Source organism: Pezoporus flaviventris, unplaced genomic scaffold, assembly GCF_033815535.1.
Source record: "Pezoporus flaviventris isolate CSIRO_AGI_PZ_B2104156 unplaced genomic scaffold, CSIRO_AGI_Pfla_v1 ptg000739l, whole genome shotgun sequence".
In the NCBI taxonomy this organism is placed as follows: Eukaryota; Metazoa; Chordata; class Aves; order Psittaciformes; family Psittacidae; genus Pezoporus; species Pezoporus flaviventris.
Window position 1 is genome coordinate 168,592 of NW_026893284.1, and position 27,286 is coordinate 195,877.

Genomic DNA, 27,286 nt, shown 5'->3' on the forward strand with positions numbered 1-27,286 from the left:
ACCTATTCCCGTCTAGTAGTATAACTAGTTTTCTGGCATTCGTCCCATTGGTGCGCCTGCACAGTGCCTCCTGGTGGTGGTCGTTAGGGGGTCGTGAGGATGAAGTCCTGTAGTTTCTCTTCATCACCACGAGTAACCTCTTGCTTTCATGCAGACTCAATAGGGTTTTGGCTCCTACCCAAACCTCAGGTTGGGTACAAGCTGGTTTTATGTATCTTCAAGCAGAAACTTGTCAGGTTTGCAAATTTTGATACTCTGGCAATCTTTTGTTCCTTTTCTTTCTAAAGATACTATTTAAATAAGAATGTCTTAAATATTAAGCTATGAATCTTATCTACTACAATTCTGCCTAGCAGCTGTAACTCCTACAATTCTGCTTCACCATTCTTGCAACTTTGACTCCTATGGTTCTGCTTCACCAAGCACAGCGACTGCTTAAGCAAGCAGGCAACTTGAGGCCATTTTTTCTTTTTACTCTGGAAAAGAGACCAACCCCCACCTCACTACGGCCTTCTTTGAGGTAGTTGTAGGGAGTGATAAGGTCTCCCCTGAGCCTCCTTTTCTCCAGGCTAAACACCCCCAGTTCCTTCACCACACTTGTGCTCCAGGCCTTTCACCAGCTCCATTGCCATTCTCTGGACCAGCTCCAGCACTTTAATGTCTTTTTTGTAGTGAGAGGCCTGAAACTGAACACAGTATTTGAGGCGCAGCCTCACAAGTGCTGCCTGGGAAAGTTTCTTGTTCAAACTCCTGTCCCCTAGTGCTCTGTTTGCTGCTGAGACTCTTCTGTTGGCATGTCTTGTCATGCTTGCGAGACTATAGATATCCTAAATTTAGTTACGTTGTAAGAAAAGAAATGTGTTATTTCCAGAATCTGTGTCTGCGCCAGATGTTTGTTTTGATGAGGTAGTAAAATCTAACCAAAAATCTGCCCTGGACCAAAAGGTTGCAATCTAAAATTGATCACAGAATAAAATTAAAATAAGATGTTTCCTAGGCCTTGAAAGCATCAGGAATTGTAATCTAAACATTACATCCTACTGTAGTTAAATTTGGGGCCTTCCCCTGTTCGTATGCTGGAAAATTTGTGTTTGCTGTTAATAGACCAAAGTGAATGTGAAGGCTTTGCTGTTCAGATTGGCTTTGGCAGTTATTGCTCTGTCAATAGGAAGTGGACCATAAGAGCAAAAGCAGCCAGATTGGTTTAAATACAATCCAGACTTTAACTGTACAAACTGTTTGATCTCTGACTGGTAACTCATGTGTTTACTTGTTTCTTAAGGGGCTGTACAGACCTGATGAGCGATTTGAACCAGGGATTGAGAGCTATCCAGATGGCCATTAGGGTGTTGGCTCGTGGCTCAGAGATCATCTAATTAAACTATGTACTGAAGTACCTGGTTATTTTTCTGTCTTGGATTATGCAGCACACTACAGATACATTGATGACAGATTTCAGAAGGAGCATATTTCACTTGAGGAAGACCCATTTCTGGGTAGCTATAAACATCTCCCTTTTGATGATAAGGATATTTTACCTGAAGGAGTCATATTCTTGTAACATGGATCATCTCCTTCCTGGAAGAGTGTGATGCTTTGTATTTTCAGAACACCTCAAAGCTGCTTGAGGAGGACCCTTGGCCTGTTGCAAATGTAACCTCACTGCTGGTTAGAATGCAGCTGCATGTGTATAAGCACAGGTAACTGTTGATGGTTTCTTTGTTATGTGTGGATTTTTATCAGTTACTATCCATGGGTGTTCATTATTTTCAAATTTGCGTTGCAGGATAAAAGTTGCACTCCAGATTGGGTTTTGTGGCCTTGAGATTAGAAGTTGCCAATAAGGTGTTTTTTTTTTTTAAAGAAAGCAAATAACATATTCATCTCTCAATTTATAGATTTTATTCCTCTAAGTTAAACACTGGGTTTATCCTGGTCACACTTAGAAAAATGATCCCATTACTCATTAATAAGTCAGGGTTTGTGAAAGTCCAGTTCTGAAAAGAACTGGGAGTTAAAGGCTGTAGAGACCTGTTCTGACCTTCTCTGTCCTGAGAGTGTAGTCTTGCATGGAAATAAAAATATGAAGAAGCATAGTGCCAGGTTTTCAAAAGTACTGAAAATGTGGCTGTTGATAACTCGCTGTTGTCTTGACTCTTGCTCTTCTTCAAGACTATACAAAATACACTGTAACAAAAAAGTCTACAGTTAGTAGCACTGCCAACTGCACATCAGTTTTTATGTAGCTTGGTACTTGTATGTAGAAATGCTTTTTGAGCCCACAGAGTATTTCCTTATTTGCTTTTTTGATAGGAACACAAGCTACATATTTATATTTTATAATCATAGTTAAAGCAGGTGATGAAAATTAAGTCATAAACAGATGTCATGACTGCGCATGATAAATTGGTTCATAAGAGCACATGGTAGTTACATTTTGTTTTCTTACCCATCCATCAAACATCTACTAAAATACTTTTGTCTAAATAAAAATCTATATGCTACTGCCAGCACCTCATTAATATAAGCAAACTCACCCCCCATCAGGCATTCTCATGTAGCACCAACATGCTCTTGCTGAGAGAGGTTCCTGTGCTGTTTTTAGACCAGCATCCTATGATACCCTCTGCGGTTCTGCAGGCTTCCTTCACTTCCATCTGACTGAGCAGTCAGACAGTTTGGGAAATAGCAAATAAACTCTCTCACTTCCTCGATGCATCACCAGCCAGCCAGAGCTGCTTGTACAAATGTGGCCAGTGGCACAGGAACCTGTCATCAAGAGCATGTTGGTGCTTCCAGCGTGTTCTGCAAGTTGGCACTTCATGAGAATGCCTGATGGTGGAGTGAGGGGGAACCTGGAGAGATTAAACCAGAGTGGCAGAGGCCACCAAGGAGGGCAGTGAAAGAGAGGGACAGCCAGGCCATGAGGCTGCTCCCCTGGGACTACTCCCACCTCTGGGCTCCAGCCTGTCCCAGGGGAGGGAGGGAGCCCTGGTGAGTGTGCGGGGTGTCCTAGACCTGCTCCTCCCTGGTCACCCCAGCACTGCCCTCCTTGGCAGGGAGCCCATGGCTGGGGCCTGGAACAAACTGGGGCCTGCAGTGTATGGGAAATGGGGTGGGCTGGAGCTGGGCGTTGTGACCCCCCCAGCACTCCTTCAAGCCAAACCCTCATCTCCCAGCGCCCAGCATTCACCAGTGCTCCCCATTGCCTCCTGTGACAGAAGATCCCAGTTACACGGAAGTATCCCCACCTGCCAGTGCACCGCAGCTGTCCTCCCACCTCCCAGTGTTCCCTAATCCTGGGATCCTTCATGCCCCAGGAAGAGGGGTCATTCCCAGCCCCTGTTTACCCAAGGGATGGAGACGGGGCAGGGAGGATTCTGCTTAGAGACCCCTGGTCTGAGGCTAGCATCATCCCTGGGGGAGTTCTGGGGGGAAAGACAGTCCTTGGAGGCAGGTGGTGTTGAGAGATGGTAGTGCTGGGAGGTGAGGGGCACTGGGAGATAGGGGGATCTGGCTTTGGGGGGCTGTTTGGAGGGTGCTTTTGTGTTGGAGCAGTGGGCAGACACCATAGGATGCCTGGCTGTCAGGGGTCCTTTGTTCCCCTTCACTAGCCCCAGATGCCTGGGCACTTGCATGTCCAGCTGCCCCATGCAGGAAGCTGGACTGATGCCAGCAAAGGTGGCTGAAGCCATGCTGAAGGCAGGGGTGACTCTGTGCCTAGGCCACGCTTGCTGCCAGGGCTGGTGTCTCTGCCAAGTCTGGCTTTGCCCTGGGAGGAATGAATCTGCCCCTCACCTTCTCCAGCCTCATCCAGGACTCACCAAACCGCAGAGAAACATGAAGGTCACAGTGCTCAGCATGGCCCTGCTCTTCACCATCTTGCTGTTCACCCCAGCAGATGCTCAGGTGAGTTCCCAGTGCCCCGTGGAGGGGCTCAAGGCTGGGAACAGGTCTTGGCTGCAAGATATCAGCTCCCCTGCAGGATGAAATCATAGTGGTGAGCATGAAACCCCTTGAGTTGGCTTCTCCCTTTCCCAAGCAAGAGGAAAGGGAGAAGCCCCAGGTGATGCAGCTTTCTGCCTTCCACAGTTCTGTTTGTTCCCAAGCTTCCCCCCAGTATATCTCCTGATATCCAGAGCCCAGCTTCTTCCCTGAATGATCGGACCTATCTCTGCCCTAGGAGGGCCTGACCCATTCCTTCTCTCGGTGCCCCCACACCCCTCCCTTTTGGGCCCCTTCGTCCTTTTGGTCCCCTCAGGTATCTCCTCCCTGGGACCTCCCATACAGTCCTGTCCCTTCAATACCATCAGCCTGGTTAATTCACGCCAGTGCCCTGTCTTTGCGTCCCAGTTACCCCATCCCTTTTGGAGATCCCTAATTCCCCAGGCTGTCCTTCTCTCTGTCCCCACCCCTGGTCACTGCATGAACAGGTATCCCAGGTGCAACTTGGAGCAATGGGGTGGGGGGAGCAGAAGGGATCTTCCTGCTCAGACCAGAGGGAAGCCATGGGCCTGGGGAGGCTGGGGACCCCTGTACCCCACGCAAAGCCCCACCAAGGTCCAATCCGGACAAGCTCTTTGCTCTCTTTCCCAGGCAGTCTTAGAAGAAAGTGGAGATGATAGCCTGAATGTAAGTACTGGGGTGGACTCAGAGGGCAACCAGTCTGGGGAACTAGATGACAGTTTGCACCTCCCATCCCTTGCTGTTCCCTTGCTGGTACTGGGGACATACCAGCAACCAGTGAGGTTTCACGGTCTTTCTACAGGGGGAACTCAAAATAGAGGTAGGGAAGAAGCCTGAGGTTGGTATCATGAGTTCTGCTGTCCCCAGATGCTCCCCTCTCACGGCCACAACACTCCCGGACATCCCAGTGTGCCCCCACACACCCCAGTGCACCTCACTACAACCCTCGAGAGCAGCCCCAGTGTTTTTTCAGGGAGGCCCTCTTCCCCTGGGTCCCCCTTGCACTCCCATCCATTCCACTGCAACCCAAAGCACCCCAGGATGTGCCAATTTAGTATTCCACAGTCTTATAAGTCTGCTCTCTAGATTTGTGGTGGCCGTTCCTGAGGCACAGCGCATGGGAAGAGTGAGCTTGGATTATTCTTAAAATAATATTTATCACTACTTAAGTGCTGCTTCTGGTAAACAGGAGTCTTAATGCTATGTTTATGTTTTCAGTTAGGGGGGTTAACTCCTCTCCACATAGCTGCCTCGATTCCTGGGGAGGAAGGGGTCCAGGTAACCCAGTACCTCCTGCATTCTGCCCCAGATCTTAATGCAAGGGCAGAAGATGGAAATGAGATATATGGTCCAGACAAGGTATGTTGCTTTTTGAGCTCATCTTTCAGCTCTTGAAATTCTGATTGCAGAGGACCTGAGCAAGCAGTTGAGATTACTGCCTGCCTGATTTTGTAGTGAAAGCTTTGCATTTCACTGAAAGAACCTTAAAAAAAAAGAAGACCAAACCCTCCAAAAACCCCGAAACTAAAGTCACTTCAAGGTCTATTGTATTAGGTTGTAAATAAACACATCCTTCTGGTGCCCCAGAACACTCTGCTATCATGTCTTATATAAGATAGAGTCTAGAAGTTTCTTATGTGTAGTCCAGTACAAATCAAAAAATAATTGAATCATAGAATAGTCATGGAAAGGACCTGAAGATCATCTAGTTCCCCCCGCCCCCCCCCCCCCCCCCCCCCTCCCCCCGCCATGGGCAGGGACGCCTCACCCTAAATCATGTCGCCCAAGTCTCTGTCCTGATTTCATCAGGTCCCATGGGCTTGTGCACGTTCAGGTTCTTAAGATGATCTTGAACCTGATCCTCTCCTACAGTGGGCCTAAGGTCTTCATTCTCACAGTCCCTGTGTCTGCCTTCCAAGACTTGGGCAGCGTGGTCAGAGCACTTGCTGGTGAAGACTGAGGCAAAGAAGTCATTGCAAACCTCAGCCTTCTCAAAATCCAGGGTAGCCAGTTCTCCTGATAGCTTCTGGAGAGGGCCTACATTATCCCTAGTCTGTGTTTTGTTTGCTCCATACCTACAGAAGCCCTTCGCGTTATCTTTCACATCCCTTGCCAGATTTAATTCTAACTGGGCCTTAGCTTTCCTAACCTGGTCCCAGCAGTCTTGGGCCCTCCTGCCCTTTAGGACTTTATCCCATGGAACCTTACTAAGCAGGTTCCAGAAGAGGTCAAAGTCTGCTTTCGTGAAGTCCAGGGCAGTGAGCTTGCTGTGTGCCCTTCTTACTGTCCTGAGGATCTCAAACTCAACCCTCTCATGAGTGCTACAGCCAAGGCTGCCCTGGAGCATCACTTTCCCAACCAGCCCCTCCTTGTTGGTGAGTACAAGATAAAGCGTGGCACCTCTCCTTGTTGGCTCCTCCATTATTTGCAAGAGGAAGTTGTCTTCCGCACAATCAAGGAACCTCCTGGACTGCTTGTGCCAGGCTGTACCGTCCTCCAACAGATATCCCCCATGATGACAAGGGCCTATGAGCATGAGGCTGCTCCTATCTGTCTCTAGAGTGCTTCATCCAGAGAGTCTAGTAGTGGCCCATGTTCAGCTTGTCCACCAAGACTTCCAGGTCCTGTTCTGGGAGGATTTTTTCACCTGATCAACCCCCAGCATGTACTAGTGCCTGAAGTTACTCCTCCCCACGTTCAGGGGAGGAATACAACAGTTTCCTTTTGTTGAATTTAATAAGATGCCTCTCTGCCAAATTCTGGACAGCCTGCCCAGGTCTGTCTGAAAAGCAGCACAACTGTGTGGTGCATTAAAGCACTCTTCCCAGTTTTGTATCATCTGTGTTCTTGCAGAGAGTGCATTCTGTCCCATCACTGAGGGACATTAAATATTACTGTTCGCAGTATCTTGCCTGGAGTATAGCACAGCTGGACTTCGTGCTGCTGATCACAACCCATGATCTACCTCATTGGCCAGTTGTCTAGTCCATAATTCAGCCTGTCTACGAGGATGTTATGGGAGACAGTGTTGAGAGACTTGATAACATCAAGATAAACAACATTCACTGCTTTCCTATCTTTCACCAAGCTGGTCATCTTATTGTAGAAGGCTAGCATGTTTGTCAGGCATGATTTCTCCTTTGCTGACTTGCTTCCGTTCGCCTTCTTATGTAGTATGTCTTGAGGTAGCTTCTCAGAAGACTTTTCCATCAGTTTCCCATAGGGCGAGGTGAGGCTGCCCAGCTTGTAGTTTGCTGGTTCTTCCTTCCATTTTGCCAGAAATGCAAAGGGTTTCCTCAGAAACACCCCCTCCTCACCATGGCCATGCAGAGATAACTAGACTGTCCCTGTAATGACATTGGGCAGCTTCCTGGCATACCATCAGGTCCCAATCACTTAAAAAAAAAAAAGAGCTGTCTTATGTAACTACACTGATCAATTTTTATCTTTTACGAGAATGACTAAGGTGAACGTCTGCAGGACAGGGAGATTTCGATGGCTTTCTTGGTTTGCATTTTAGTACTTTGTCCTTAACTGGTAAACAGGAGAACTTAATACCTATTTATCAACAGTATTTAGTTACAGAATGCCCAGACACAGTCTAGGCAAAATTTACTTTTTCAAATATCCCTTTTATATTGATCCGGTAACCCTTTATTCATGGAGCTTAAATGAATATGTGAATGAGCCCCACTCAAGGCAGGTCCTTTGTGTCTGAAAGCTTGCTGCTTCCCTCTTACTCCCAACTCTCTGTCATTTGGCCCAGTGAAAGTTACTAACCTCTGTCTCTCAAATTTGCTATCCCCGGACTTCTCCAGTAGTTTTACTAAACTTCCTAGTGGGTGGTGAGAAAGCCAACGAGACATGTATATAAAGAAGAAAGTAGGTAAAGGGTGGCTATTGTTTTTGTGGGGCTGAGCAAGCCTTGTCCATGATGGAGATCCAGACCAATGGGTGACTAGGCAGGTGTTTTTTCCTGTTAAATTGTCTTTAAGCCATGTTACAAATGTGCACATCATTTCACTAAGATTCCTCAGCCTCAGGATGGAGAAGCTGACTTGAAAGGTGGTGTTACTTTGCAACTGAAAAATGAAGCAGGACCGCCACGAGAGTACTTTTCCTCCTATAAAGGTCCTGTCCCTGAAAAAGGTTGAAGGAGTGCATTGCATATTGCATGTGGAAGAGAGGATAACAGTGAGGTAAGATCATAGCATCTGGGGCTCTGCTAATGGAGTGTAGTTCTCAGCTAATCTTAAATGACATAACTTAGCAGTGAAGACATAGATCCCTCTGTAAGGAACTGATTGAATACCATGACTAAACTCCTTTTATACTGTATTATTAGCATAGTACTGATTAAAAATCTGTTAGCACTTGAGGAAAAAATATTTCTTAAATCTTTGGAGTTCTGTTTGACAAGAGAAACTCCTTTAGTCAAGTTTCCATTGGTTTAATTAGCCATTAATGTAATCATTCACAAGGCAAATGTGAAGTTTGACAGTTTTGGCATGCACTACCCTCTGTGCATTTAATGTTATACCGCATAACATTCTTCAGGCAGGTTTGGGATGCGTACAGTTGGAGAAAGGTAGTTGAGAGAGGAGAGCAACTTCTTGTTCAGCCTGGAGAAGAGAAGGCCTGGGAGACTTTAGAGCAGCTTCCAGTGCATAAAGGGGCCAACAAGAAAGCTGGAGAGGGCCTTTGGACAAGGGTCTGTAGGGGCAGGACAAGGGGGAATGGCTTTAACGTGCCAGAGGGGAGATTGAGATGAGCTCTTAGGCAGAAGTTCTTCCCTGTGAGGGTGCTGAGGTGCTGGCACAGGGTGCCCAGAAAAGCTGCCCAGGCCAGGCAATGCAAGGCCAGGCAAGGCAAGGCCAGGCCAGGCCAGGCCAGGCCAGACAAGGCCACACCAGGCAAGGCCAGGCAAGTCAAGGCAAGGCAACACCAGGCAAGGCCAGGCAAGGCCAGGCCATGAAAAGCAAGGCAATGCAAGGCAACGCCAGGTAACACAAGGCCAGGTAAGGCAAGGCCATGGAAGGCAAGGCCAGGCCAGGTCAGGCAAGGCAAGCAAGGCAAGGCAAGGCAAAGCAAGACCAGGCCAGGCAAGGCCAGGCCAGGCCATTCCAAGACAGGCAAGGCCAGGGAAGGCCAGGCCAGCTAAGGCAAGGCCAGGCCAGGCCAGGCCTGGGCAGGCCAGGCCAGGCAAGGATGGGCAAAGCAAATTGAACACAGGCCAGGCAAGGCCATGGCAAGAAAGGCCAGGACAGGCAATGCAAGGCCAGGAAAGGCAAGGCAAGGCCAGGTAAGGCAAGGCAAGGCCAGGTAAGGCAAGGCAAGGCACCTCAAGGCAAGGCAAGGGAAGCCAAGGAAAGGCACCTCAAGGCAAGGCAAGGCAAGGCAAGGCAAGGCACCTCAAGGCAACGCAAGGCAAGGCAAGGGAAGCCAAGGCAAGGCAAGGCCAGGCAAGACAAGGCAAGGCACAACAAGGCAAGGCAAGGTAACTCCAGGCAAGGCCAGGTAAGGCCAGGTCAGGCAAGGCCAGGGAAGGCAAGCAAGGCAAACCAAGGAAAGGCAAGGCAAGGCCAGGCAAGACAAGGTAAGACTAGGCAAGGCACGGTCAGTCCAGGACTGGCCAGTCCATGCAAGGCCAGGTAAGGCCAGATAAGGCCAGGCAAGGCCAGGTAAGGCCAATTCAGGCAAGTCCAGGAAAGGCCAGCAAGGCAAGGCAAGGAAAAGCAAGGCAAGGCAAGGCAAGGCAATGCAAGCCCAGGCAAGGCAAGGTAAGACTAGGCAAGGAAAGGTCAGTCCAGGTTTGGCCAGTGCATGCAAGGCCAGGTAAGGCCAGGTTAGGCAATTCCAGGGAAGAACAGCAAGGCAAGGCTAGGCTAGGCAAAGCAAGGCAAAGCAAAGCAAGGCAAGGAAAGGCAGGGCAGGGCAGAGCACGGCAGGGCAGGGAGCAGCAGGGCAGGACAAGACAAGGCAAGTCCAGTCCAGTCCCGGACTGGCCAGTGCATGCAAGGCCAGGTAAGGCCAGGTAAGGCCCGGTCAGGCAATTCCAGGGTAGGCCAGCAAGGCAAGGCAAGGCAAGGCAAGGCCATTCCATGACAGGCAATGCAAGCCCAGGAAAGGCCAGGTAAGGCAAGGCAACTAAGGCAAGGCAAGCCAGGCAAGGCCAGGCGAGGCCAGGCAAGGCCAGGTAAGGCCAGGTCAGGAAAGGCCAGGGAAGGCTATCAAGGTAAGGCAAGGCAAAGCAAGGCAAGGCAAAGCAAGGCAAGGCAAGGCAATGCAAAGCCAGTATGGGACAGGCCAGGCCAGGCATTGCAATGCCATGTAAGGGCAAGTAAGGGCAGGTAAGGGCAGGTAAGGCCACACCAGCCAAGGCCAGGCCAGTAAAGGAAACTCAAGTCAAGGCAAGGCAAGGCCACGCAAGGACAGGCAAGGCAAGGCAAGACAAGACAAGAAAATGACAAGGAGGCAAGGCGAGGCAAGGCAAGGCAAGGAAATCCAGGCCAGGCCAGGAAATGCTGGGCAAAGCAAGGAAAGCCAGCCAAGTCCAGGCAAGGCAAGGCAAGGCAAGGCAAGGCACGGTAAGGTCATTCCAGGACAGGCAATGCAAGCCCAGGTAAGGGCAGGTAAGACAAGGCACGGCAAAGCAAGGCAAGGCAAGGCAAGGCAAAGCAAGGCAAGGCAAGGCAAAGCAAGGCAAGGCAAGGCCAGCAAGGCAAGGAAAGGCAAGGCAAGGCAAGGTAAGGCCAGCAAGGCAAGGCAAGGCAAGGCAAAGCCAGGGAAGGCAAGGCAGGGCAGGGCAAGGCAAAGCAAGGGAAGGCAAGGCAGGGCAGGGCAAGGCAAAGCAAGGGAAGGCAAGGCAAGGCCAGTCCAGTTCAGGACTGGCCAATACATGGAAGGCCAGATAAGGCCAGGTAAGGACAGGTCAGGCAATTCCAGGGAAGGCCAGCAAGGCAAGGCAAGGCAAGGCAAGGCAAGGCCATTCCATGACAGGCAATGCAAGCCCAGGTAAGGCCAGGTAAGGAAAGGCAAGGCAAGGCAAGGCCATTCCATGACAGGCAATGCAAGCCCAGCTAAGGCCAGGTCAGACAATTCCAGGGCAGGCCAGCAAGGCAAGACAAGGCAAGGCAAGGCCATTCCAGGACAGGCAATGAAAGCCCAGGTAAGGCCAGGTAAGGCAAGGCAAGGCAAGGCCAGCAAGGCAATGACAGGCAAGCCAGGAGAGGGCAGGCCAGGCCAGGCAAGGCAAGGCAAGGCAAGGCAAGGCAAGGCAAGGCAAGGCAAGGGCAGGCAAGGCAAGGTAAGGCCAGGCAAGGCCAGGTAAGGCCAGGTCAGGCAAGGCCAGAGAATGCCAGCAAGGCAAAGCAAGGCAAGGCAAGGCAAGGCCAGTCAAGGCCAATTCAGGAAAGTCCAGGGAAGGCCAGCAAGGCAAGGCAAGGCAAGGCCCGGTGAAATCAGGCAAGGCAAGGCAAGGGAAGGCAAGGCCAGACCAGGCCAGGCTAGGCCAGGCCGGTCAACGCAAGGCAATGCCAGGCAAGGCAAGGCCAATCAAGGCAAGGCTAGGCAAGTGAAGTCAAGAAAGGCAAGGCAAAGCAAGGCAAGGCAGGCAGGGCAAGTAAGGCAAAGCAAGGCAAGGCAAGGCAAGGTCGGGTAATATCAGGCAAGGCAAGGCGAGGCAAAATCAGGCAAGGCAAGGTAATTCAAGGCAAGGCCAGGCCAGGCCAGGCCAGGCAAGGCAAGGCAAGGCAAGGCAAGGCCATGCCTGACCAGGCCAGGCAAGGCAAGTCAAGGCCAGGCCTTGACAAGGCAAGGCAAAGGAAGGCAAGGCAGGGAAGGGGAGGGCAGGGCAAGGCCAGACAAGGCAAGGCAAGGCAAGGCAAGGCAAGACAGGGCAGGGCAGTTCAGGTCATGGCAAGGCAAGGCAAGGCAAGGCAAGGCCAAGCCAGGCCAGGCAAGGCCAAGCACAGCAAGGCTAGGCCAGGCAATGTCAGTAAAGGCCGGCAAGGCAAGGCCAGGCAAAATCAGGCAAGGCCAGGCAATGTCAGTAAAGGCAAGGCAAGGCAACGCCAGGCAAAATCAGGCAAGGGAAGGGTAGGCCAGGCCAGGCCAGGCCAGGCAAGGTAAAGCTAGGCCAGGGAAGGCCAGGCCAGGCCAGTCATTCAAGGCCAGGCAAGACCAGGCAAGGCAAGGCAAGTCCAAGCCAGGCCAGGCAAGGCCAGGCAAGGCCAGGCAAGGCAAAGCCAGGCCAGTCAATGTCAATCAAAACAAGGCAAGGCAAGGTCAGGCAAAATCAGGCAAGGCAAGGCAAGAGAAGGCAAGGCCAGACCAGGCCAGGCAAGGCCAGGCCAGGCCAGGAAAGGCCAGTCAAGGCCAGGCAAGGCCAGTAAAGCAAGGCCAGGCAAGGCAAGGCCAGGCAAGGCAAGGCAAGGCAAGGCAGGCAAGGCAAGCAATGCAAGGCAAGGCAAGGCAAGGTAAGGCAATGTGCAGCAAGGCAAGTTAAGGCAAGGCAAGGCCATGCAAAATCCGGCAAGGCAAGGCAATGGAGGTGTGGAGGCAGTGTTCTCACAGGAGAATGGATAACTGGTACATAAATTCTGAATAATCCTGAAAGATACAGGAAGGCTATGGGAGGCCCGATGAAGCCTAAGCAAGCAAGATAAGAAGAAGCTGGATTTCACCAAGTTAATGAGAACTGTGGACTGTTGACAAGCTTTCGAGGTCAAGTTCTCACAATTATATGTTAGTCACAAAGGGTCTTCAAGACATGTATCCAATCATAATATGCCAAATCACTGTCTGTGCATGTAAGAAACAATATTTAAGGGGTTAAGGCTTTGAAATAAACGGCTTTTTGTCTGATCATATTGATCTCTGACTGAGTCCATATATATTCTGCAGCAATCAGAGCCCGAACAGGGACCCCCCTATTTTTCATATTGAAGCTGAAAGAATTAAAGCGTGTGGCACCAAAGAAAGTGGACAACGCAGAGCCGCAGGAACATCGGCTGGGTTCGATCCGGCAGAACCATTATCAGGAGGTAGGCGCCTCGGAATGGAGCCTTGTGAGCCCAGAAGACACTGCGCAGTGCAAATAAAGTAACAGCCGATGGGGTCTGGAAGAGGGTTAGGATGGGGAATCAATTAAGTAAAGAAGAAACGACCATCCTTAATCTCTTCCAGCATATCCTCTCAGTGAAAATGATAGAATATGATGATAATTTGTTAAAAAGGCTATTGCTCTGGAGTAAAGAAAAAGAGCTGACCAAGGGGGGAATGAAGCTCTTGACCTCGGGACTTGGGGAAAAAATTGGGGCATGCCTGTTGGATGAAGTTACTTGTGGGTCTAAGGAGGCGAAATCTCTTGCTGCCCCCTGGCGACTAATGAAAGAGACTCTAGCCGCAGTAAAGGCTGAGAGAGAGGCTGAAAAATCTGCTTTTACAGCGCTCTTTGACTCGCCTTCACAACAGCGGGGTGTGGCACTTACATTAGATTCAGCACCCGGTGCTACAGCCATGGTATTGTCGTCTGTTTTGGGCACAAAATATTCTGGCCAAAAACTGGTGTGCAGTAAGGTACGAATGTTTGAGGACGCTGCACTTTTCCCCTATCCTATGTCGACAACACCTTTATTGGTGGTAGCTCCAGTTGATACTCGGGACCCTGTATGGGCTACTGAGCAACCGAAACAAATTGTGCTGCTACAGCCCCTAAACTTAGTCTCCAAGAATTTTTGCCGGGAGCAAATGTTACAGCTTTCTTTTCTAGTACTGTTCTAACTCCAAATGATTGTCTCAGAGTGGCTGCAGTTTTATTAGCTCCTTCCCAGCTCCTACATTTTGAAAGTGGGTTTGAGGAGCTTGCTGCAAGGGCTGCAGATGAGAATTCAGAGTGTAATCCTTATCACCCTTTGCACGGTATTTCATCTGAAATGTTATTGGGAAAGGGACAATTTCACCAATGGAGTACAAGCTCGTATGAAAATTGGAGTTTTACAGCAAGCACAGCAACTGGCTTTAGCTGCTCTGAAAGCTGTGCCGGAAGCAGGAAAGCCTAATCCTTCATATACATCAGTAAAGCAGGGACCTACTGAGCCATATATGCAATTTATTGGCAGATTGACAGAGGCTATGGAAAAGAATATTGATCTGGCATCTAATGCTAAAGAATCGATGCTTATGTCTCTGGCTATGGAAAATGCTAACCCAGCTTGTAAGCATATTTTGCAGGTTTTGCCAAAATCTGCTGGTCTTCAAGAAATGATGGATGCATGTTCTAAAGTGGGCACAGCAGAGGAAAAGGCTGGATACATGGCTACTGCCTTCGCCGCTGCTGTTAAACCCCTTTTACAACAAGGTCAGGGTGATTGTGGGGGTATTAAAGGTATGAAATATTACAATTGTGGATGGATGGGACATTTTAAAAAGAAGTGTACTGTAAAGAAAATTAGTTCAGCAACCCGCCCCCCTCAGTGTGGTGTTACTGATTTTGCAGACAAATGTATTAAACGTGACAAATTTGGCCACAAGACAATTGAATGTCATTCAAAGTTTAAAAAAGATGGAACCCCATTGGGAAACTTGAATGTGAGCATGATGCCACCCCGCGGGATGACACAAAATCAGGATGTCTGGACTGCATCCCCTCCACCACCGCAGGGAGTGCCGGACTGGACGTGGCAACAGTAATAGATTTTACCATAACTGATACTTCTGTTTATTGCATTCCATCTAAATTAAATGGGCCCCTTGGTCATGGGTTATGTGCTTTGCTACTGGGACAATCATCAACATCAAGGAAAGGAATCTTTGTATTACCCGGTGTAATTGATGCTGACTATACTGGAAATATTGGGATCATGGTGCAAACGCATGCTCCTCCGGTCAACATCCCTGAAAATTCGAAAATAGCTCAATTAATTTCATTTGAGGCAAAAGTCCCTCAGATGGGGCCAAAACTTAGAGGGAATCAGGCCTGGGGTTCCACGGGAATACCACAGATTATATTTGTTTAGACATAGCAAAGCACAAACCTGAGGACCAAGTCTCTAGAAGAGGTTATGATAATCAAACAATTAAGTTGTCTATGTTAATTGATACAGGAGCTGATGTCACTATTATACCATATCACCAATGGCCAAAGACCTGGCCTTCGGAACTTACCACAGCAGGAGTTGTTGGAACAGGGGGAATGCAATCTACTCGAATCAGTAAAGAATTGGTGGATGTGTTTATGTCTGATGGAAGTCATACCCAAATTAGACCATATGTTATGCCTTCTCCTATTGCATTGCTTGGAAAGATGCTCTCAGTCAAATGGGAATGAAACTGACCACAGGAAATTTTTAGTGGCGGCCATTGAAGGACGGCCAACCTATAAATTGCAATGGCTTACTGAAACACCTGTCTGGGTTGATAAATGGCCAATGACAAAAGAAAAGGTGTCCCATATTCACCAACTGATTAATGAACAGTTAGAAGCAGGCCATATTGTGCCATCCACTAGTCCATGGAATACTCCAATATTTACCATTCCTAAGAAAAATGGAAAATGGAGACTGCTACATGGCCTCAGAGCTATCAACGCAGTTATGAAGGACATGGGAGCTTTGCAACCTGGCTTGCCTAGCCCTTCAATGATACCTCAGAGCTGGGATTTAATAATAATTGATTTAAAAGACTGTTTTTTCACAATTCCTCTACACCCAAGCAATTGTGAGAAATTTGCTTTCTCTGTCCCAGCAATTAATGAAGGAGAGCCTGCTAAGAGATATGAACGGGTTGTTTTACCTCAAGGTATGAAAAATTCTCCTGTTATTTGCCAACTGTATGTTGCCTGGGCATTGCAACCGATCGGCAAAAACTGCAAAAATGTGTTATCTATCACTATATGGATGATATCTTAATTGCAGGCAAAGATCTAAATAAGGACCATCTGCTCTGCCTGCTGCAATCAGAATTAGCGAAAGCAGGACTGGTAATTGCACCAGACAAGGCGCAACGTGAAGCCCCTTGGTAATACTTGGGGTGGATCATCTCTGGAACTGAAATCAGGCTTCAAAAAGTTAAAATTACCACACAAATAAAAACCTTGTCTGTCGCGCAGAAATTGATGGGTGATATCCAATGGATCCGCCCTTTGTGTGGAATCACAAATGATGATCTGACTGATCTCATGCCCCTTTTAAAGGGTGAATCAAAGGCAAAACAAAGAAGAGTTCTATCAAAAGCTCAGTATGAGGCCTTCACAGTATCACAGTATCACAGTATGCTAGAGATTGGAAGGGACCTCGAAAGATCATCTAGTCCAATCCCCCTGCCGGAGCAGGAGCACCTAGATAATGTATGAGGCCTTGGATCGCATCATGACAAAAATTATTACCTCTTAAGCTTCTCAATGGACTCCAGATTTACAGGTTATTCTGTTTATTGTCAACAGTGAGTATCATCCATTTAGTCTACTAGCACAGTGGGATCTTCAAAAGACTGATCCTCTATGCATTTTAGAAGGGATTTTCCTGGCTTATTGATTACGTAAAACTGTAACTACTTGGTTAGAAGTATTTGCTCTTCCGATTGTACGAGGTTGTTCATGTTGTCAGGAAATTATGGGCTGTGATCCATCACAAATTTGTTTGCCACTTACCAGGGTATGGTTAGACTGGGCACAACAACCTAGCTCTGCTTTTCAGTCTGCTCTGATAGGTTTTGTTGGTCCTCTTAATATACATTTTCCACCTCATAAGATGTTTACAATGCTAAACAATAATCAGTTTGAAGATGTTACCTTTTATTCTAGTAAACCTGTTGTAGGATTAACTGTCTTTACAGATGCAAGCAAAATCAATCACACAGCTGGATATGTTTGGCAAACAGGTGATGGCTGGAAAGAGCAGGAGATACTTGGTCATTTTTCCTATTCACTACAAACACTAGAGCTAAGTGCTGTTATTGCAGTATTTCAGCGATGGCCTGACACCCCTCTTAATATTGTCTGTGATTCTTTATATGTTGTAGGCATTCTTCAATGTATAGAAAGGGCAATTTTACAAGAAGTCACTAATCACAGGCTGTGGTTCTTGTTAAAGACCTTATTACATCTTGTGAATACTCGTAAATGTACATATTTTATTATACATAGTCACAGTCATTCAGGCCTTCCAGGAAGTCTTAGTGAAGGCAAAAACAAAGTGGATAAATTAGTTGCCCCAGCATGGACAAGACCCTCTGTAAGTGTTTTTCAACAAGCTCGAGCATCCCATGCCTTTTTCCATCAATCAGCAAAAATGTTAGTTCGACAGTTTGGACTGTCCCTAACAGATGCCCAAGGCATTGTGCAGTCTTGTCCCGATTGTCAAGGCCCAGCAGTAGGTATAGGCCTTGGAGTCAACCCTCGAGGCCTCCAGCCTCTTCAGCTTTGGCAAATGGATGTGACTCATGTACCCTCTTTCGGGAAAATGAAATATGTCCATGTTCCTATTGACACTTTTTCTCACTTTGTCTGGGCCACTCCCCTGTCTGGTGAGACTGCACGCCATGTAATCATGCATCTACATGGTTGTTTTGCAGCTATGGGAGTACCTTTACAGCTAAAAACAGACAATGCATCTAGCTATACCTCTTCAACGCTTTCGAGATTTTTGAATACTTGGGGTATTTCTCATGTCACTGGTATTCCTCATTCTCCTACAGGACAAGCTATTATTGAACGAACACATCAAACTTTGAAACAATTGTTGGAAAAACAAAAAACAGGGGAAGAAGGACTTACACCCGTAGCAAGGATGCAGAAAGCTGTATATGTTATGAATTTTTTGTGATTGACAGGAGACTTTAATGACCCCCCTGCCATAATACATGGTCAGGCATTAGGTTCAGGTTATATGACTAAAACTCAGGGTATTCTGGTCCAGTATAAGGATTTGGAAACTGGCATTTGGAAAGGTCCTGCAGAAGTAAAACTAACTGGTCGAGGTTATATGTGTGTAATTACAGATTCCGGTCTGCGGTGGGTGCCAGCTCGATGGGTGAAACCCTGGAAAGAGCCAGCACCGCCCCAGGACAAACCCCTTGTCAGCGATTGAATTAATTTAAATTTCAGCTTAGGACTTCTGTTTTATGGATGTTTTCAGTCCTTCTTAAAGTGAAAGGAGTAACCTTTTTTACATTAAAGTAAAAAAAAAAAACAAAAAACAAGAAACAAAACCACCACCCCCCCACCCCCCCAAACCTACAGCGAGACAAACACGCGATACAGACATATTGTGTGCGTTTCTGGTGGTTCATACCTAGAAGTCCATTTGAATACAGATTCTCGGGTGGTTGCCCTCAGCTGCCAGGCAGCACAGCGAGTATAGCATGAACGTTTGGCCTCTGCTCCCACAGCAGAAGTGATGCGCGGATTGACTCCACAACTCGTTAAAGTTGTAAAGTGGGTATGCCTTTTTATTCAGCGCTGAGACGCACAGGGATAATTCCTCAAAGTCATGCGTACCTCAGTGTTGTTTCCCTCTACATTTATTCTCTAAAGTTATATATATTCATAAGGTTGCACAACACGCCTATACATATTCATGTCCTATCCCTCTTCATATTTTAATGAGCCAGAAGATCCTCTGCGCCTGCGCAGTGCCCCCTCTGGTCATAGGCAGGGGTCTGAAGATTAAGTAACTGAGTCTTCCTCCTGTGGGTAGGGGACTTCAAGATGAAGTAAATGAGTCTTCCTCTTCTTGCACTTTTCACCTTTTTTAGTCTTTACGTGTGGTCTTAGAGTTTGGTCAGTGTCCCAGGCGTAAATCCTCTACTTCTCCCCTTTATCAGTAGAGTTTGGTCAGTGTCCCAGGCGTAAATCCTCTACTTCTCCCCTTTATCAGTAGAGTTTGGTCAGTGTCCCAGCCGTAAATCCTCTGCTTCTCCCCTTTATCAGTAGATTCAGGCGTCTGCTTATCAACAGGACCGGAGGTTGATGTTCTGCTTAGCAGGCATTTACAACAGATAGTCCTTTTGTTTAAGCAAGCAAATTCCTCTAACCCCCTTGTATAACCCCCCTGTACAACTCCCTTGTACAACCCCCTGTACTACCCCCCTGTACATTGGTCAACCCTCTGTATCAATCCCCTCTTTTTCTTTTAAAGTTAGTAAATTCTTTTACTGTATTATTCATGACAGAGCTATCCATGTTCCTTCTATCGATTTATGAAGTGATTTGATAAAAGGCCTTGTTTCAGTATGTCCCTGAACCATCCAGTAACTCCTAGGTTATTTAACCACTCATCCAATCTGCCTCCAACAATTCTAAGCTCTTGCATATTTTCCTGCAATTTTCGCAGCTTAGCATGAATTGATTCAGAATGATCAGATAAGTTCATGCAGCACATGCCTTCGAAATCCTCACAACCATGTCCATGGGCCAATAATAAAAAGTCAGTTGCTGCTCGGTTTTGTAAAGATGCATGTCTTACACTATCTGTGTCTGTGGCTAGAATTGCTTAGCCACCCAACATGCCAAATGATGTATATCTGCCAATGCTTTCCCTGTAGCTACATTTGGTACAAATAATGCCACCAAAAATCTTGCTGTGTGATTCCAGATTAAAGTGGAATCGCAATTCGGGCCTAATTGCCCAATGGATCGTTTGTTTCTGCGGAGGCTGTCCTTCATGTCCTGGACTAAATGCCTTTTGGAGGCTGCAAACAGGGACAATTTACCTAGATAACATGGTCCTCCAAAGGGTTTGGTAGGAATCCCCGGCCATGCATGGTCTCCACATATCAAGAAATATCCTGGGGGTAGAGCTTTAGGTATTTTATTATTGTATTGTAACATTGGAAATGATCTTGAGCAGTAAGTGGTTATATTATGATACCATGTCTTCCCACTAGTTACCTTGGTCTTAGGGACTTTGCTTGACCATGTATTAAGTTATACAGCTCTGATTAGTCTTGTCAGATCCCAAGAGTTGGAGTAATTTAAGTTTCTTCCATTTGTGCTGATGCAACTGTCCAGTCGGTTCCATGAGCTCTCTGGACCATTTTGATTACTGTGCTAGGATTTAGAATCGAGTCATTCCTAACCCATCCCCGAAAATCAAAGGGGTTCAAGTATGGTATACCAATTAGGCACGTTTGAAAGGGATTTTCCACCTGTGCCAAGGTCGGACAAAAATCAGTAATCCCAAGCTTGTTTGCCCATGTGAGCCAGATATTCGTATTTGAACCCAGTATTGAAGTTTCTTTTTCTATGGCTTGGACCATGGTACAGGTATAGGGGATTAATATCAATAATCGCTCCGTTTTAACTATTCTACTTAACTATATATGTTGATTACAATTGCAACATCGTATTGACACCCATGAATCACTCTATTTTTTTTTTAATTGTTTTCCCAGATTGACCAGAAATTTTAGGAGATAAACTTCTCCCACTTCCAGAAGACTTTCTCCTTTAAACTGGGACCGATATGGTCTTCCACATAAAATTTTTACATAGAATAGCCTCTGGTACTCCAAAACCTGCAAGGGAATGCTTCTGGCCACCCTAAAAAAAGTATTCGTTAACACCAACAAATATTGGTAAAAAAAATTTATTTGTCTAATTGAACTATGATATATAGATTCCTTCCTTCAATTTGTTCATATATATAAAGACTTCCTACCTCACTGAGTTTTATTATGTTCCTCCTGAACTACCATCCAGAGTTGGTTATAGGGGATTATAATTCACCCATCAGGTATCTGAACCCAATCTTCTTTGTTTTCCTCTCCTCCTCTGAGATCTTCAATAAATTTTCTATCCTCCTTTGATTTTCTAGGTTTAGATTTCTCAATTGTTAGTTTGCCATCAGGGATTAAGGGAATGAGTTTAGATTGTTCTTGTTGATATCCTTGACAACACATAATAGCTACTTCCTCAGGTAGCTGAACAGCTCTCAGTAGTCGTAGCATGTTTATTCTGTTTCTCCTGTGTGTTCAAAGGTCCTCGTTCTTTCCAGATGGCACCATGTGCATGGACCACGCCAAATGCATATTTAGAACCAGTGGGCTTCTTTCTGTTCCAGGAATGCTGATACAACACAGGACACTAGTACAGTAATTTTTGTCCCAAGGTAAATAAGCGGGCCTCTTCAATATTCATGACAACTGCTGTCACAGCTCATAGGCACCCGGGCCATCCTGTGCTCACTTCATTCAGCTGTTTTGAAAAATACACCACTGTTCTCTTACAGGGTCCTAGTTTCTGAGTAAGGACCACCAAAGCTATTCCCTGTTCTTCATAGGAATATAGCCAAAAGGGTTTAGTCACATCCAGAAGTCAGAGCTGCAGCTCTCATTAGCTCTGCTTTTAAATTTCTAAAGCCCTCCTCTGCTGAATCAGTCCATTCCAAAGAGAGAGGGGTTTCTTTTAACAGTTCATATAGGGGTCTTACCAGAACACCATAATCATGCATCCAAAGTCTGCCTCATCCAGTCATTCCCAGGAACGTCTGGAGCTCCTTGATGGTCGACAGTCGTGGAGTTTGACAAATGGCTTCCAAATAGCAGTTCCAAGTTTTCTCTGTTATCCTAGGTAGGAAAGTCGGGTTTGGATTAGTTGGGCCTTTTGTCTGGTTACCCAATAACCATTCAGTCCCAGAAAATTCAATAATCCCACCATCCACTGGATACATTCTTCCTTTGTTTCAGTAGCAACTAATAAGTCATCCACATATTGTAACAGAGTCCCCGTCTGAGTGGGTGGTTTCCATGACTCTAATTCCCATGCTAACTGGTTTCCAAAAATTGTTGGACTGTTTTAAACCCTTTCAAGTTAATTGGGTTTTCCTTACTGTGTCAGGATGTTTCCATTCAAAAGCAAATAAATTCTGGTTTTCTTTGGCCAATGGTAAGCAAAAGAAAGAGTCCTTTAAATCCAAGATGGCAAATCATTTTTGATTCGATTTAGTCAATACGGATTAGCTATTACTGAATATCCTCTACAAATTTGTTGATTCCTGAGATCTTGAACCAATCTGCAACTTTTCTTTACTGGCAAGATAGGAGTATTATATTCCAATTCACATTCAATTAAGAATTTATATTTTAAAATTTATTACTGATTTTTTTTAATTCCCTTTCCTGCAATTTTAGGGGCTATTGTTTTATTCTAATTGGGCAGGCCCCCCTTTTTATTTCTACTTTAACAGGTAAAGCATTTTTCGCTTTACCTGGAACTTCAGATGTCCATATTCCCAGATATACCTGGATTAAGGATTTCTTCTATTTCAGGGATGTCCTCCTGTTTGCTTTTTCTGTTGAATTAAAGATAAACTCAAAACTGCAGTTAATTGATTTTTAACTCTTTAATTCCATTTTGCCTTCTTTAAATGTTGCTTCTTGTCCTAATAAGGATTTCCAGGAATTTAGTATGCATAAAAATTTTATGCATTCTTATTTGTTTTCCAATTTGTGCTTGTTTTTGCCTTTTTTTTTTGTTTTGTTTTGTTTTGTTTTTTCTTTTCCTTGGTGGCCAGTAGCTCCCACATCTGTAACAAATTCTTTTCCCTCTGAATTAACGCCGAATAAGTTGCTCCTGTATCCACTAAAATTCCACTTTATTTCCTCTGGTCTCTAGTTTTAATTTAACCAGTGGATCTACTAGGGTAGATTCCCCAGGTCCCTTTTCAGTCTAGTTTCAATTCAACCACCGGAGTCACTCCATGGCACTCTCCCCCCAGGGCAGTCTCTCTTCCAACGTCCAAAACTCTCCACAGCACACACACACCGATCCGGTCCCATAGGAGAAGAACCCACTTCCCCCCACCTTTGTCCGACATTCCTCCTCCATCAGTTTCAAAACATTCAACAACCCCTCAGTCCCGTCTATCAACATGTCTGTTCCCACTTGTTTGCCTGCCCCAGCACCCATCCCGTGCTCAAACACAGGAGCTGCGCGAGCTCCCCTCCTTTCCCAGTTTTCTCTTTTTTTTTTTTTCCTTCTCACGGCTGCTCACCCTGCTCTGCAGGGGTTACAGATGTCTGCCTCTGCAACAGCACTTCTGGGTTAATGTGAATGTGCTGCTTGTTGCCAGTGACAGAATCTCCTCCTCCTTATCAATATCTGATAGGACAGATATAGAGGATGCTCCTCTCAGAGGTAACTGTGATATATAATTTTTCCAATATCACAGGCTGAACAACATCTCTCCTGCTTAGCTTTCTGGTTTTCTCTGTCCTTTTTCAAAGCCAAAATTAGGGATCTGGCAGAGCTATATTAATTTCACATTCTGTCTGCCACTCCGGGTGGTTTTTTAAAGTGAAAAACCTATCTGTATGTAGTACTTCATCCCATTTTCCTGGCCACCTCAAAATCAACATTAATTGTAACAATGTATTATAATTCAAAGTTCCATTTTTAGGCCATTTCTCCTGATCACAGAATTGTAGAATTAACCAGGTTGGAAAGGACCTTTAAGATCAAGTCCCACCATTACCCCATTACTGCCAAAACCACCACTAAGCCATGTCATTAAAGGCCTCATCTCAATGTTTTTTGAACACTTCCAGGGACACTGATTCCACCACTTCCCTGGGCCACCTGTTCCAATGCTTGATCACCTTCTGGTGAAGAAATTTTTCTTAATACCCAGGCTAAGCCTCCCCATGCCCAGCTGGAGACATGTCATTATGAGATTAAAATGTGGTGGGTTTGTTTGGGTTTTTTTTTTTGGTTGGTTGTTTTTTTAAATATCTCTCCTACAATTCAACCATTTTCATTACTTTATATAATTAAATTCACTAAGAGTTACCAGACAATGGGAGCTGTAGCCCCATTTTCTGGTCTGACAAACTTAAAATAAATAAATTATACATGTACACACTGCCATAGAGGATCAACATCCTTAAAGAACTGCTATCAAACCCTAACACATGACAGACAGAAGGAGGAATCCAAGCCAGGGAAAATTCCATATCAAATTGGAAAAATGCTTAGCAGTCTCCAGAACAATCCAAGTCTGGAAAGGCAAATCAAACACATATAGATGATGACCATGGGAAAGAGCCATTTCATTGACACATTGTTCTCTTTCCATATCATTCCTGAATGTCTTATGTTGTTTTTTTTTTTTTTACGGATAAGCATATAATAAATAGGGGGCTAATACCTGTCCTCTGGTACTCAACTTCAGAAACTTCACACCAAAATCCCAATTAATACTTTCCCCAATCTCATAAACAATCACAAGCTTGGCAATTAATTTTTCAAAAGTAAGCTTTTTACACTCACAATATTTTTACAGATAGGAACATCACAGTCTTCATAAAAAAAACAACAACAAAAAAAAATATACCTGCACACAAGACCTGATATTCCATATGTATGCATCAAATACTCAACTTTATCCAGAAGTTTCCTAACAAATTTTACAAGTTAAAAATAACAGGGGTGTACATCATGCAAAATTACAGGACTGGAGAATTTTAACTTTTAAGTTGGCAAAAGTCTAACTAAAAACAGACATTGGTTACAATATTTTATCAATGTTTTCTTGTTTACCAAACCCCCAGAAGACCCTCCCAGTTCTTTCCTATGTGCCAAAATGTAACCCAATGGGCTTTTCTTCAGAATTCCCTTATTTTGACCGGCTGATACAGAGGGTTGACCATTGTACAGGGGGGTTGTACAAGGGGGTTGTACAGGGGGGTTGTACAAGGGGGTTAGAGGAATTTGTTTAAACAAAAGGACTATCTGTTGTAAATGCCTGCTAAGCAGAACAGAGACCTCCGGTCCTGTTAATAAGCAGATGCCTGAATCTACTGATAAAGGGGAGAAGTAGAGGATTTATGGCTGGGACACTGACCAAACTCTAAGGCCACACATAAAGACTAAAAAAGTGAAAAGTGCAAGAAGAGGAAGACTCATTTACTTCATCTTGAAGACCCCTACCCAGAGGAGGAAGACTCATTTACTTCATCTTGAGACCCCTGCCCATGAGCAGAGGGGGCACTGCACAGGCGCAGAGGACCTTCTGGCTCATTATAATACGAAGTGGGGATAGAACATGAATATGTATAGGCGTGTTGTGCAACCTTATGAATATATATAACTTTAGAGAATAAATGTAGAGGGAAACAACACTGAGGTACGCATGACTTTGAGGAATTATCCCCGTGCGTCTCATCTTTTACAAATCTATAGCTTCTCTTTCCTAGTGCTCTGCAAATGCACTTCTCAGGGGTTCAGTAAAATAATATCTCTGGGTTCTGCAGATCAGTTCCTCTGTTGTTTCGGTTCCAGCAAAATTTACACTAGTATCCACGGCAGGTTCCACTATTCAGAAGTTACTATGCACCCATATGTGAGGCTACAAGCCTCTCGTACTGAGTGTAAAGTCCAGATCTCAAGAACAGGACTATAGATATTAGAGGTTATACTTCTGTTATACAGCCACTGGGGCGCAGAGAGGGAACTCTTCTTAACCTCCCATTAGCCACAGTTTACTTTTGTCTATTCCTCCCCCACCGCTTAAACACTAATCTTTAACACTAATGACAGACATATACACACACAAAGCACTTAGGCACAACACAAAACAAAGACGCTTCCTCAGTCTCCGGCTGCTCTCCTCGGGGAGAACACGGAACCGCGGATCAGGACTCCACACTCGCTTAGTAGCTGTGCTACGTCTCAGTCACACAGAAACACAAACACACATGGGATCCCACACACTCACGCTGTGGTTCCGCCTTACCCTTCTCCTGCTTCTTATGGTAGCAGGTCTGTCCTGGTTCCCAGAATTTGAGATGCAGCGGAGACCTGGTGGGTTCACCTACTCGTTCACCTGCTTCCACTACGGTCATTAGCAGATCCTCCCTGGCTCCCAAAACATGGGATGCAGCGAAAACCCGAACTCACCCGATCCACCCTCAGGATCGCTAGTAGCCGCTCTACCGGTCGGCGAGTCCCCTGCTTGCAAGCCCTACCTGCCAAGATGAAGTAAATGAGTCTTCCTCTTCTTGTACTTTTCACCTTTTTTAGTCTTTACGTGTGGTCTTAGAGTTTGGTCAGTGTCCCAGGCGTAAATCCTCTACTTCTCCCCTTTATCAGTAGATTCAGGCGTCTGATTATAAACAGGAACGGAGGTCTCTGTTCTGCTTAGCAGGCATTTACAGCAGATAGTCCTTTTGTTTAAGCAAGCAAATTCCTCTGACCCCCTTGTATAACCCCCCTGTAACACCCTTGTACAACCCCCCTGTACTACCCCCTGTACATTGGTCAACCCTCTGTTGAAGAGCCAGGAGGGAAAGCTGGTGCTGGGCCTCTTCAGCACACAGTCAGCTTTGCAACGGTGTCACCATCATTGCAGTCTCTCCTCGGTTTCATACCTAAAAGTCCATTTGAATACAAATTCTCAGGTGGTCGCCCTCAGCTGCCCAGCAGCACAGTGAGTAGAGCACGAATGCTTGGCCTCTGCTCCTACAGCAGAAGAGCCAGGAGGGAAAGCTGGTGCTGGGCCTCTTCAGCACACAATCACCTTTGCATCGGTGCCTCCATCATTGCTTTCACTGCTCACTCTCATACAGGAAAAGCATTTGAATGGAATCAGTCCAGAGCCGGCTCTCTGCTGCGCAGCAACACAGTCAGCACAGAACGAACGTTTGGCATCTGCTCCCACAACAGAAGGGCCAGCAGGGAAAGCTGGTGCTGGGCCTCTTCAGCACACAGTCAGCTTTGCAACGGTGTCACCGTCATTGCAGTCTCTCCTCGGTTTCATACCTAAAAGTCCATTTGAATCCAAATTCTCAGGTGGTCGCTCTCAGCTGCCCAGCAGCACAGTGAGTACAGCACGAACGTTTGGCCTCTGCTCCCACAGCAGAAGAGCCAGGAGGGAAAGCTAGTGCTGGGCCTCTTCAGCACACAGGCAGCTTTGCAACGGTGCCTCCATCATTGCTTTCACTGCTCACTGTCGTACATGAAAGTGCATTTGAATGCAACCTCTCCGGAGCCTGCACTCAGCTGCCCAGCAACACACTGAGGAGAGCATGAATGTTTGGCCTCTGCTCCCACAGCAGAAGAGCCATGAGGGAAAGCTGGTTCTGGGATTCTTCAGCTCACAGTCAGCTTTCAAGTGTGTCACCATCATTGCTGTCACCATTCACTTTCATACCTGAAAGAGCATTTGAATAAAACCTCTCTGAAGCCTGCACTCTGCTGCCCAGCAGCACAGGGAGTAGAGCATGAGCGGTCGTTCTTTACTGCCACAGCAGAAGAGCCAGGAGGGAAAGCTGGTGCTGGGATTCTTCAGCACACAGGCAGCTTTACAACGGTCTCACCATCATT